Source organism: Pristiophorus japonicus, chromosome 7 (assembly GCF_044704955.1).
Source record: "Pristiophorus japonicus isolate sPriJap1 chromosome 7, sPriJap1.hap1, whole genome shotgun sequence".
NCBI lineage: Eukaryota > Metazoa > Chordata > Chondrichthyes > Pristiophoridae > Pristiophorus > Pristiophorus japonicus.
Window position 1 is genome coordinate 32,561,029 of NC_091983.1, and position 12,011 is coordinate 32,573,039.

A 12,011-nucleotide genomic window follows, 5' to 3' on the forward strand; every position below is an offset into this window, starting at 1 on the left:
CGCAATTTGCACTTAAAATTCCGCGATCTTTTCCGCCGGTTACGCAGATTTTGAGCGAATTGCACCAAAAAGACCAACGCAACTGAGTGGAATCTCTGCCCTGATGTACTCCCCTCAACATTCAATTTGGGCAGTTTCACACCAGCCGCCTGTTATACGCCCCACTCGATATTCAGTTATATCGAAGTCAGTGAAATCAATATTCTGAGGGTCATAAATCTGTGTAATTCTCTGCCCCAGAGAGCTGTGGAGGCTGGGTCATTGAATGCATTTAAGGTGGAAATAGACAGATTTTTGGATAAGGGAGCGAAAGGTTATGGGGAGCGGGCAGGGAAGTGGAGCTGAGCCCAAGAACAGATCAGCCATGATCTTATTGAATGGAGGAGCAGGCTTAAGGGGCCAAATTGCCTACTCCTGCTCTTATTTCTTATGTTCTTATATCAGGTGGGCGTATAATGGGTGGCCGATTCACTACTGGCTAATTGGTAGCAGTGACCGTCGCACAGTCCTTGTGGAGACGAAGTCCTGTCTTCACACTGAGGACACCCTCCATCGTGTTGTGTGGCACTACCACCGTGTTAAATGAGATAGATTCAGAACAGATTTAGCAGCTCAAAAGTAGGCATCCATGAGACACTGTGGGCCATCAGCAACAGTGGATTTGTATTCCACCACAATCTGTAACCCAATGGCCCGACATATTCCTCACTCTACCATTACCATCAAGCCAGGGGATCAACCCTGGTTCAATGAGGAGTGTACAAGAGCATGCCAGGAGCAGCACCAGGGGTACCTAAAAATGAGGTGCCAACCTGCTGCAACATGCATGCTAAACAGCGGAAGCAGCATGTTACATGCAGACCAAAGCAATGCCACAACCAACGGATCAGATTAAAGCTCTGTAGTCCTGCCACATCCAGTTGTGAATGGTGGTGAACCATTAAACAACTAACAGGAGGAGGAGGCTCCATGAATATCTCCATCCTCAATGATGGTGAGCTCAACGCGCGAGTGCAAAAGACAAGGCTGAAGCGTTTACAACCATCTTCAGCCAGAAGTGCTGAGTGGATGATCCATCTCAGCCTTCTCTTTGAGTTTCCACCACCAAAGAAGCCAGTCTTCAGCCAATTTGATTCATTCCACATGATATCAAGAAATGACTGAGTACATTGGATACAGCAAAGGCTATGGGCCCCGACAACATCCCGACTGTTGTGCTGAAGACTTGTGCTCCAGAACTAGCCGCGCCTCTAGCCAAGCCATTCCAGTATAGCTACAACACTGGCATCTACCCGACAATGTAGAAAACTGCCAAGGTATGTCCTGTCCATAAAAAGCAGGACAAATCCAATCAGGCCAATTACCACCCCATCAGTCTACTCTCAATAATCAGCAAAGTGATGGAAGGTGTCGTCAGCAGTGCTATCAAACAGCATTTACTCACCAATGACCTGCTCACCGATTCTCAGTTTAGGTTCTGCCAGGATCACTTGGCTCCAGACCTCATTACAGCCTTAGTCCAAACATGGACAAAACAGCTGAATTCCAGAAGTGAGGTGAAAGTAACTGCCCTTGACATCATTTGATAGATTGTGGCATCAAGGAGCACTAGTAAAATTGAAGTCAATGGGAATCAGGGGGAAAACTCCCCACTGGCTGAAGTTGTACCTAGCACAAAGGACGTAGTGGTTGGAGGCCAATCATCACAGCCCCAGGACATCACTGCATGAGTTTCTCAGGGCAGTGTGCTAGGCCCAACCATTGTCAGCTGCTTCATTAATGACCTTCCCTCCATCATAAGTTCAGAAGTGGGAATGTTCGCTGATGACTGCAGTGTTCAGTTCCAATCGCAACTCCTCAGATAATGAAGCAGTCCATGCCTGCATGCAGCAAGACCTGGTTGACATTCAGGCTTGGGCAGATAAGTAGCAAGTAACATTCACACCATACAAGTGCCAGGCAATGACTATCTCCAACAATAGAAAGTCTAACCACCGCCCCATGACATTCAACGGCATTACCCTCACTGAATCCCCCACCATCAACATCCTGGTGATCACCATTGACCAGAAATTTAACTGGACCAGCCACATAAATATTGTGGCTACAAGAGCAGGTCAGAGGTTGGGTGTTCTGCGGTGAGTGTCTCACCACCTTACTCCCCAAAGCCTTTCCAACATCTACAGGGCTCAAGAGAGGAGTGTCATAGAATACTCTCCACTTGCCTGGATGAGTGCAGCTCCAACAACAGTCAGGAAGTTTGAACCATCCAGGACAAAGCAGCCCGCTTGATTGGCACCCCATCCACCACCTTAAACATTCACTCCCTCCACCACCAGCGTACCACTTCCCAAACCCACTACCACCTAGCAGGGCAAAGGTAGCAGGTGCATGGGAACACCATTACCTGCAAGTTCCCCTCCAAGTCACACACCATCCTGACTTGGAAGTATATTGGCGTTCCTTCATCGTTGCTGTTTCAAAATCCTGAAACTCCCTCCCTAACAGAACTATGGAACTACCTTCACCACAAAGACTGCAGCGGTTCAAGAAGGGGACTCACCACCACCTTCTCAAAGGCAATTAGGGATGGGCAATAAATGCTGTTCTTACCAGCAACGCCCACACCCCAGGTAAAAATAAAAATAAGTTAATGTCACCTACTATCGCTAAACTCCACAAACTCCACTGCCTCCACTCCCTCTAACCCACTGAATTAAAATTATTATCCTTGTTTGTAAATTCCGTCATGGCCTCAACCCACCTCACTTGTGCAACCTGCTCCAGTCCAATGTCCCATCTGTTATATATGTATACTTGTATTTACTCTGTACAGCCGTCAGAGGGCTATCCCCTGGAGTCCCATAATCCCTTGGGAGCACAGGTATTTAAGGAGGCTTCACAAGTTAGAGAGGCACTCTGGAGACCTGCAATAAAAGACCAAGGTCACACTTTACTTTGAGCTCAGTGTTCAGTCTGACTCTTTCTCCATACACAACAACTGGCGACGAGATACAGATAGCGAACCCAAAGATGCAGAGAACAGTGGGCATCTTGGAGAAATTCTCGGAGGGAGATGATTGGGAAACTTTTGTGGAGCGACTCGACCAATACTTCGTGGCCAACGAGCTAGATAGGGAAGAGAATGCTGCCAAACGAAGGGTGATCCTCCTCACCGTCTGTGGGGCACCAATGCATGGCCTCATGAAGAATCTGCTCACTCTAGCGAAACCCACGGAAAAATCGTAAGACGATTTGTGCACACCGGGAGCATTTGAACCCGAAGGAAAGCGAGGTACCGGTTCTACACCTACAAAATGTCTGAAGGCCAGGAAGTGGCGAGTTATGTCGCCGAGCTAAGACGCCTTGCAGGACATTGCGAATTTGAAGGACATTTGGAGCACATGCTCAGAGACTTTGACGTACTTGGCATTGGCCACAAAACATACTTGCCAAACTTTTCACTGTAGAGACCCGAACCTTGAATAAGGCCATAGCGATAGGCCAGGCGTTTATTGCTACCAAAGCAAATCTCTCAGCACACAAATGCTGCTACAAGTACTGTGAACAAAGTGATGTTGTTTTCGAATCGTAACGTACAGGGCAGGTCACACATACCTGCAGCTACACGTCCGCAGATGTCTCAGAGTCCAACATCAAGGGTGATAAATGCAAAGCCATTAACACCTTGTTGGCGCTGCGGAGGTGATCATCGTTTCCATTCATGCCGATACAAAGAGTATGTTTGCAAGGGCTGTGGAACAATAGGACACCTCCAATGAGTGCGCAGGCAAGCTGCAAAGCCTGTTAAACCTGCAAACCACCATGTTGCAGAGCAGGACAGATCCATGGAAGATCACGATGAACCAGAGTCTCAGATCGAGGAGGCAGAGGTACATGGGGTGCACACATTCATCACGAATTGTCCCCTGATAATGCTGAATGTTGAACTAAATGGACTCCCGGTGTCAATGGAGCTGGACATAGGCACGAGCCAGTCCATCATGGGCAAAAAGACTTTCGAAAGGTTGTGGTGCAACAAGGCCTCAAGACCATTCTTAACTCCAGTTCGCACGAAACTAAAAACTTACATGAAAAAACTAATTCCTGTAATCGGCAGTGCTACTGTAAAGGTCTCCTTCGATGGAGCGGTGACAAGCTACCACTCTGGGTGGTACCGGACGCTGCTTGGCAGGAGCTGGCTGGGAAAGATACGCTGGAACTGGGACGACGTCCGAGCGCTATCGCTCGCTGATGACACTTTGTGTGCCCAGGTCTTAAACAAATTTCCTTCGCTGTTCGAACCAGGCATCGGGAAATTCCAAGGAGCAAAAGTGCAGATCCACCTAATTCCAGGGGCGCGACCCATCCATCACAAGGCGAGAGCAGTACTCTACATGATGAGAGAAAGGGTAGAGATCGAGTTAGACCGGCTGCAAAGAGAGGGCATCATTTCCCCGATCGAGTTCAACGAGTGGGCCAGTCCTATCATCCCAGTCCTCAAGGGAGACGGCACCATCAGAATCTGTGGCGATTACAAAGTAACTATCAATTGTTTCTCTCTGCAGGACCAATACCTACTACCAAAGGCCGACGACCACTTTGCAATGCTGGCGGGAGGAAAGACGTTCACGAAGCTGGATCTGACTTCAGCCTACATGACGCAGAACCTGGAGGAGGTTCTTAGTCAACTCAACCGCATGGTGTTCCATGGGAAGGAGGATTGCGGCGGACGGCATCAGGCCCACCAACGCGAAGACGGAGGCAATCGAGAATGCACCGAACGTGAAGGAGCTGTGGTCATTTCTGGGACTCCTGAACTACCTTGGTAACTACTTACCGGGTCTCAGCACACTGCATGTCTTACTATGAAAAGGGGGCGAATGGGTTTGGGGCAAAAGCCAAGAAAATGCCTTTGTAAAAGCAAGGAATTTGTTATGCTCAAACAAATTGCTTGTGTTGTATGATCCATGTAAGTGTTTGGTACTAGCAGGTGATGCGTTGTCATATGGCGTTGGGTGTGTATTGCAACAAGCTAATGATTTTGGGAAACTGCAACTGATTGCTTATGCATCCAGGAGTCTGTGTAAGGCTGAGAGAGCCTACAGCATGATTGAGAAAGAAGCGTTAGCGTGTGTCTATTAGGTAAAGAAAATACATCAATACCTGTTTGGGATAAAATTCGAATTAGAAACTGACCATAAGCCACTCATATTCCTCTTATCTGAGAGTAAAGGGATAAATACCAATGCATCGGCCTGCATCCAGGGATGGGCACTCACACTGTCCGCATACAACTACGCCATCCGTCACAGGCCAGGCACAGAAAACTGCGCCAATGCTCTCAGTAGGCTGCCATTGCTCACCACCGGGGTGGAAATGGAGCAGCCCGCAGATCTAGCCATGGTTATGGAAGCATTTGAGAGTGAGCAATCACCAGTCACTGCCTGGCAGATCAAAACCTGGACAAGCCAGGACTCCTTATTATCTCTAGTCAAAAGCTATGTGCTTCACGGGAGCTGGTCCAGTGTCCCAGTGGAAATGCAGGAAGAGATAAAGCCGTTCCAGCGGCGCAAGGATGAACTGTCTTTACAGGTAGACTGCCTTCTGTGGGGCAATTGAGTAGTGGTCCCCAAGAAGGGCAGAGACACCTTCATCAGTGACCTCCACAGTACCCACCCAGGCATCGTAATGATGAAAGCGATAGCCAGATCCCACGTGTGGTGGCCCGGTATCGATGCGGACTTAGAGTCCTGCGTTCACAGATGTAATACATGCTTGCAGTTAAGCAATCTACCCAGGAAGCGTCGCTAAGTTTATGGTCTTGGCCCTCCAAACCATGGTCTAGGGTACACGTCGTCTATGCAGGCCCGTTCTTGTGCAAAATGTTCCTTGTGGTTGTAAATGCGTACTCCAAGTGGATTGAATGTGAGATAATGTCGGCTAGCATGTCCGCTGCCACTACTGAAAGCCTGCGGGCCATGTTTGCCACACATGGCTTAACCGATGTCCTGGCGAGCGACTACAGGCCATGTTTTACCAGTGCTGAGTTCAAAGAATTCATGACCTGTAACGGGATCAAACATGTCACATCTGTCCGTTTAAACCAATGTCCAATGGTCAAGCAGAGAAAGCAGTGCAAACCTTCAAGCAAGGCTTGAAGAGGGTAACTGAAGGCTCACTGCAGACTTGCCTATCCCAAGTCCTGCTTAGCTACCGCAAGAAACCCCACTCAGTCACTGGGATCCCACCTGCTGAACTGCTCATGAAAAGAGCACTTAAGACAAAGCTCTCGTTAGTTCACCCTGATGTACACGAACAGGTAGGGAGCGGGCAGCTTCAACAAAGTACATACCATGATAGAGCAAATGTGTCATGCGAGATTGAAATCAATGATCCTGTATTTGTATTAAATTATGGACAAGGTCCCAAGTGGCTTCCCGGCACTGTCGTGGCCAAAGAGGGGAGCAGGGTGTTTCGGATCAAACTTTCAAATGGATTCATTCACCGGAAACACTTGGACCAAATCAACTCAGATTCACAGACTATCCTGAGCAACCCACCTTGGACCCTACCTTTTTTGATCACCTAACCTACACATCAGTGGCAACCGGCACCACGGTTGACCACGAAGCAGAACCCATCACCCACAGCAGCCCTGCAGGGCCCAACACACCAGGCAGCCCAGCAAGGCCAGCTGCACAGCAGCCCAACGAGGGCCCAAAAAATGATTCAACAACACCAGCTTTCACACCGAGATGATCAACCAGGGCAAGAAGGGCCCCAGATCGACTCACATTGTAAATAGTTACACTGTTGACTTTGGCGGGGAAGTGTTGTTATATATGTGGACTTGTATTTACTCTGTACAGCCACTAGAGGGCTCATCACCTGGAGTCCCAAGGGATCCCACAATACCTTGGGAGCACAGGTATTTAAGGAGGCTTCAGAAGTTGGAGAGGCACTCTGGAGACCTGCAATAAAAGACCAAGGTCACACTTTATTTTGAGCTCACAGTGTTCAGTCTGACTCTTTCTCCATACACAACACCATCCATGTCTGTTGCCCCTCTAATTCTCTCCTGCAGTGCTTCCCTCTCTGATTGCTGTGCGCAAGTTGCTGCTCCATTTGCCTGGAAAGAAGCAGCGACTACACGTGAAAAGTAATTAATTCATTGTGAAGCAATTTGGGATGTTTGGAAGATGTGTGAATGCTATATAAATGCAAGTTCTTTTTTTACTGCAAAATCCTTCTTCTTCTTCGGCAGTCCCTGGTATCGAGGATGACTTGCTTCCACGTCAAAAAAGGGATGAGTTCACAGGTGTTTCAATGAAGGACCTAATATTCCAGGTCCCGAACTGCATATTGAAGGGTGGAAGATGCCTGTGCGTGGATTTTTTTAACATGTGGTGGCCATGGCACACGGGCTCGACAGAGCTAGGTCTTCGTCCAGGGGCAAAGATTAACCAAGACAACTGGAGACCAGCCCTGCTGCAAAATCCAGCTCGGTTGAGAGACACGTACTTGCTTTCTCCTGCCTTCTTTCTCTCTCCACCTGGATGGAAATATCATTTGCTAGTTCGATTCTAGGTATTCAACACTCTTCCACCTCACCGCACTCTCTAGTAAGAGAAAACAAGGGAATGCTATGTGAAGGTAGAGTAATTCTGTGCTCTCTATTGTGGTTGAAAAAGCTGGACAAGCATAATTGACGTAGAGGTCAGGATAGCCCTTCATTTGGGTTGCCTTCTCTTGCTTTCTTTTACTGGAGAACAAATAAACAGAATAGTAATGAATCTCAGATTTTAATTGCCCCTGCCTGGCGGAAACCAGGCCGGGGTGGGGGGGTGGAAAGTGGGTGGGGGGGGGAGAGGAATAGGGGAGAGTTATAATAAAGCCAATCACTTGCTGCCTTTCTGCCGTGTCCCGATCTTAACCGGCTCTTCTGAGCAGGCAAACAGGACACCCGCACAAAGGAAGCGGAGTCCATCTTTAAATATGCAGATCAGGTCCGATGATCTCCTCAGGATCCGATCTGCATTTTCAATCTGAAACCTGAGCGGGGGACAGTGCCGGCTCCCGGTCAGACAAATCTGCCGGGAGCCAGATCCTGGCCCAGAAGAGGTCCAGAAGGTAAGTTTAAAAGTTTTGTTTTAGGTTTCCTTGTGGGTCGGGGGGGGGGGTGGGGTTGGTGGTGGGGGCAGGAGTGCTCCTCCAGGCCTCACACGGAAGCCTTTGGCCTCCCTTGCACTGCACTACCCCTTCCCGATCTTCAGCAGAGCCTTCCACCCTCTCCTTATCATGGCCAGAGTCTTTGCCCGCCCCCACTGCTGACTGTAGTGGACCAATCGCACGGTGACTTCCTGCCGCCATGTGCCCGCTCCTGCCCGCGGGTGAGACTCTGCAGAGATGCAGTCAAATGAGGCCCCGATGTTAAGGTCGGCAGAGCCTCCAGGTCTCCGAACTTACTGGTTTGTCGCCCGCTACCAGGCTCCCACGCACCTTTCTTCCCCCCACTGCCTTTCTTCCCCCCCACTTCAAAAATCGAGGCCCTCGTGTCGGACACTGGCAGCCAACCAGAACACAAGAAGGCATCAAAAATGTAGGTGCGAAGTGCCAATTTTTGGACGTGTCCTGCAAAATCTACAATAATTCAAAGATGTGTCAACCAGTATCTCCCTGGGAATGGTGCAAGAATGACATCGCCATAGCTTGGAAACCACTAGTTTGCCCATCCTCTCAGCCAGGGAATAATGTCACGTTAAGTGTTCCAAAGTGGGAAAAAAATAACTTACCAGATATTGGGGTGAGGGGAAAAATCAAAATAGAAGAAATTCTGATTAAAATATTTGGAAATGGCAATATAATGTGTCAGATTTTACTGTAGCAGGGCATCTAACGGTGTCTGCCGTTAGTTAGGCTTGCCCCTGCACCCTTCAGCCCAAAATGTTTTTGCCCACAAAGTTACTGAAACTGCGAGAGGATGACAGTGGAATGAGGCAAACAAAGCATCTGTGAACCTGAGTGAATAGGACAACCAAACAGTACCGACTGAAAATTCGGTACGGGGTTGATGACAGCCACAAGGCGGGAGTTTCTGCACCAGATGCAGAATCCCTCCCACGAGCTATATTAGGCTTATTGCCCCCGAAGGAAGTGGAGCGCAAAATCTCGCACTCCACTTCCTCTCGGGGGCGGGACCGGGGTGCAAAGGGACGTGAGTTTTCCAGCGCTACACGGAGGGATGCGTAGTGCTGGCGGGAAGACAGGGTCCTTCCCTTCCATTAAAGGGGAGGGCCAAGCAACCGATTCTGTAGGGGGGAGAAGTGACCATTGCTAGACCACCAGGGAGCGGGGTGCCGTGGCAGCAGCTTGGGACACAAGCGGAGTGCCGAGCGGCAAGATCGTGGCACAGACCCCGCGATCTGCAGCAAAGAAGGCGGCGACCGGTAAGATGGCCATTTTCTTATTTTGTTCACCGCCGCACATCCCCCTTAATCTTCACGCCACGAGCGGCCTAATGCAGGCATTGCCCACGGAAGCTTCACGGGGCGATATCGAATTTTCGCTCCGGGGTGAAATCGGGCCGCTGCGCATGGTGATGACATCATTATCACTGCTGCAGCGGCCCGGGGAACTACTGTGGGGACTAACGGGAGGCGCATAACGACCCGAATTTTCTCCCTATGTCTCCTTAACCAATGAGATTGAAGGATTCGGGAAAAAAACAGCAGAAGGACTGAGAAGGAGAGTGAATTAAAGGGGGTGAATTCAAAGTCAAATCAGGTACTGAAAGAGAAATAAAGTGGGAAAGAAAGATTGGATTAAGAGAGAAAAATGAAACAGAAAGAAAAAGTAAGATTTAAAACAATGTTTTAGACATTTTTAATATCTCCGTAAACAATTCAAAACCTGAAGGAATGAGACTACACACTTGTAATAGTTAATTCTTGGTGCCAGAGAGGTTCATTGGCAGTCATTAATACTTATCACATCTTTAAAAGGGTGCTTACACTTGTAATTACTAGCTCTGTATAACTGCGGTGGGTTTAGTTCGTATCTACTAATCAAATACAGCAACTTCATGATGTTCAATGCATTTCAATGGTGAAGCCGTCAGTGAGGTACTCTTTTCACGAAGCTAACAATGGACAGCGTAACTGGGACAGCAACTGCTGGATATTTGCATTTAACATAAGAACATAAGAAATAGGAACAGGAGTAGGTCTTACGGCCCCTCGAGCCTGCTCTGCCATTCAATAAGATCATGGCTGATCTGATCATGGACTCAACTCCACTGCCCCGCCCGCTCCCCATAACCCCTTTTCCCCTTATTGTTTAAGAAACTGTTTATTTCTGTCTTAAATTTATTCACTGTCCCAGTTTCCACAGCTCTCTGAGGCAGCAAATTCCACAGATTTACAACCCGCTGAGAGAAGAAATTTCACCTCATCTCTGTTTTAAATGGACAGCCCCTTATTCTAAGATCGTGCCCTCTAGTTCCAGTCTCCCCCATCAGTGGAAGCATCCTCTCTGCATCCACCTTGTCAAGCCCCCTCATAATCTTATACATTTCGATAAGATCACCTCTCATTCTTCTGAATTCCAATGAGTAGAGGCCCAACCTACTCAACCTTTCCTCATAAGTCAACCCCCTCATCCCCGGAATCAACCTAGTGAACCTTCTCTGAACTGCCTCCAAAGCAAGTATATCCTTTCGTAAATATGGAAACCAAAACTGCACGCAGTATTCCAGGTGTGGCCTCACCAATACCTTATATAGCTGTAGCGAGACTTCCCTGCTTTTATACTCCATCCTCTTTGCAATAAAGGCCAAGATACCATTGGCCTTCCTAATCACTTGCTGTACCTGCATACTATCCTTTTGCGATTCACGCTCAAATACCCTCAGGTCCCACAGCACTTTGCAATCTTTCTCCATTTAAATAATAACTTGCTCTTTGATTTTTTCTGCCAAAGTGCATGACCTCACACTTTCCAACATTATACTCCATCTGCCAAATGTTTGCCCACTCACTTAGCCTGTCTATGTCCTTTTGCAGATTTTTTGTGTCCTCCTCACGCATTGTTTTTCCTCCCATCTTTGTATCGTCAGCAAACTTGGCTACATTACACTCAGTCCCTTCTTCCAAGTCGTTAATATAGATCGTAAATAGTTGGGGTCCCAGCACTGATCCCTGCAGCACCCCAATAGTTACTGGTTGCCAACCATCTGCTCCTCACCTGAAGTTGCAGTACCATTTGCGCATAAATAATGGCGAACGTCATTAACCTTACTGTCATTTTGTCAGCAAGTCCAGGCCTAATGATTTTAAAGTGGCTACGTGCTCAGATAAGAGCCACCAATGTGAATTCCATTGCACTCTTGTCAATACCTCTCCACATCGGAGACTTTTGATCTTGGACATGCTGCCATATGGTGGAAGAAGATGGAGACAAGGCTTTTTCATACTGTGGCAGAAGAAGAATTTAAATGAGTGATTCCCTTATAGATTCGGAACACTTTGTAGCCTGTTTAAGAGCAGCATCAGTCAAGATCCTATTTTATTAAGGGCAGTGGAACCTCTCAATTAGGGGATGATATGTTAGAAGGATCATCAATTGAGGTCATATGGGTTGAACTGAAGAACAAAAAAGGGGTGCTCATACTGGTGGGAGTGTACTATAGACCAAACAGTCAGAGGGAGATAGAGGAGTAAATAAGTAAGTAAATTTCTGAGAAGTGCAAAAACTATACAGCAGTAATAGTAGGGGATTTCAACTACCCTAATATTAACTAGGGTAGAATTAGAGTGAAAGGTATAGAGGGTGCAGAATTCCTAAAATGCATTCAGGAGAACTTTTTTAGACAGTTCGTAGCAAGCCCAACATGGAAGGGGGCGGTTCTGGACTTAGTTTTAGGAAATGAAGCTGGACAGGTGGAAGGGGTATCAATGGGAGAGCATTTTGGTGCTAGAGATCATAATTCAGTTAGATTTAGGGTAGTTATG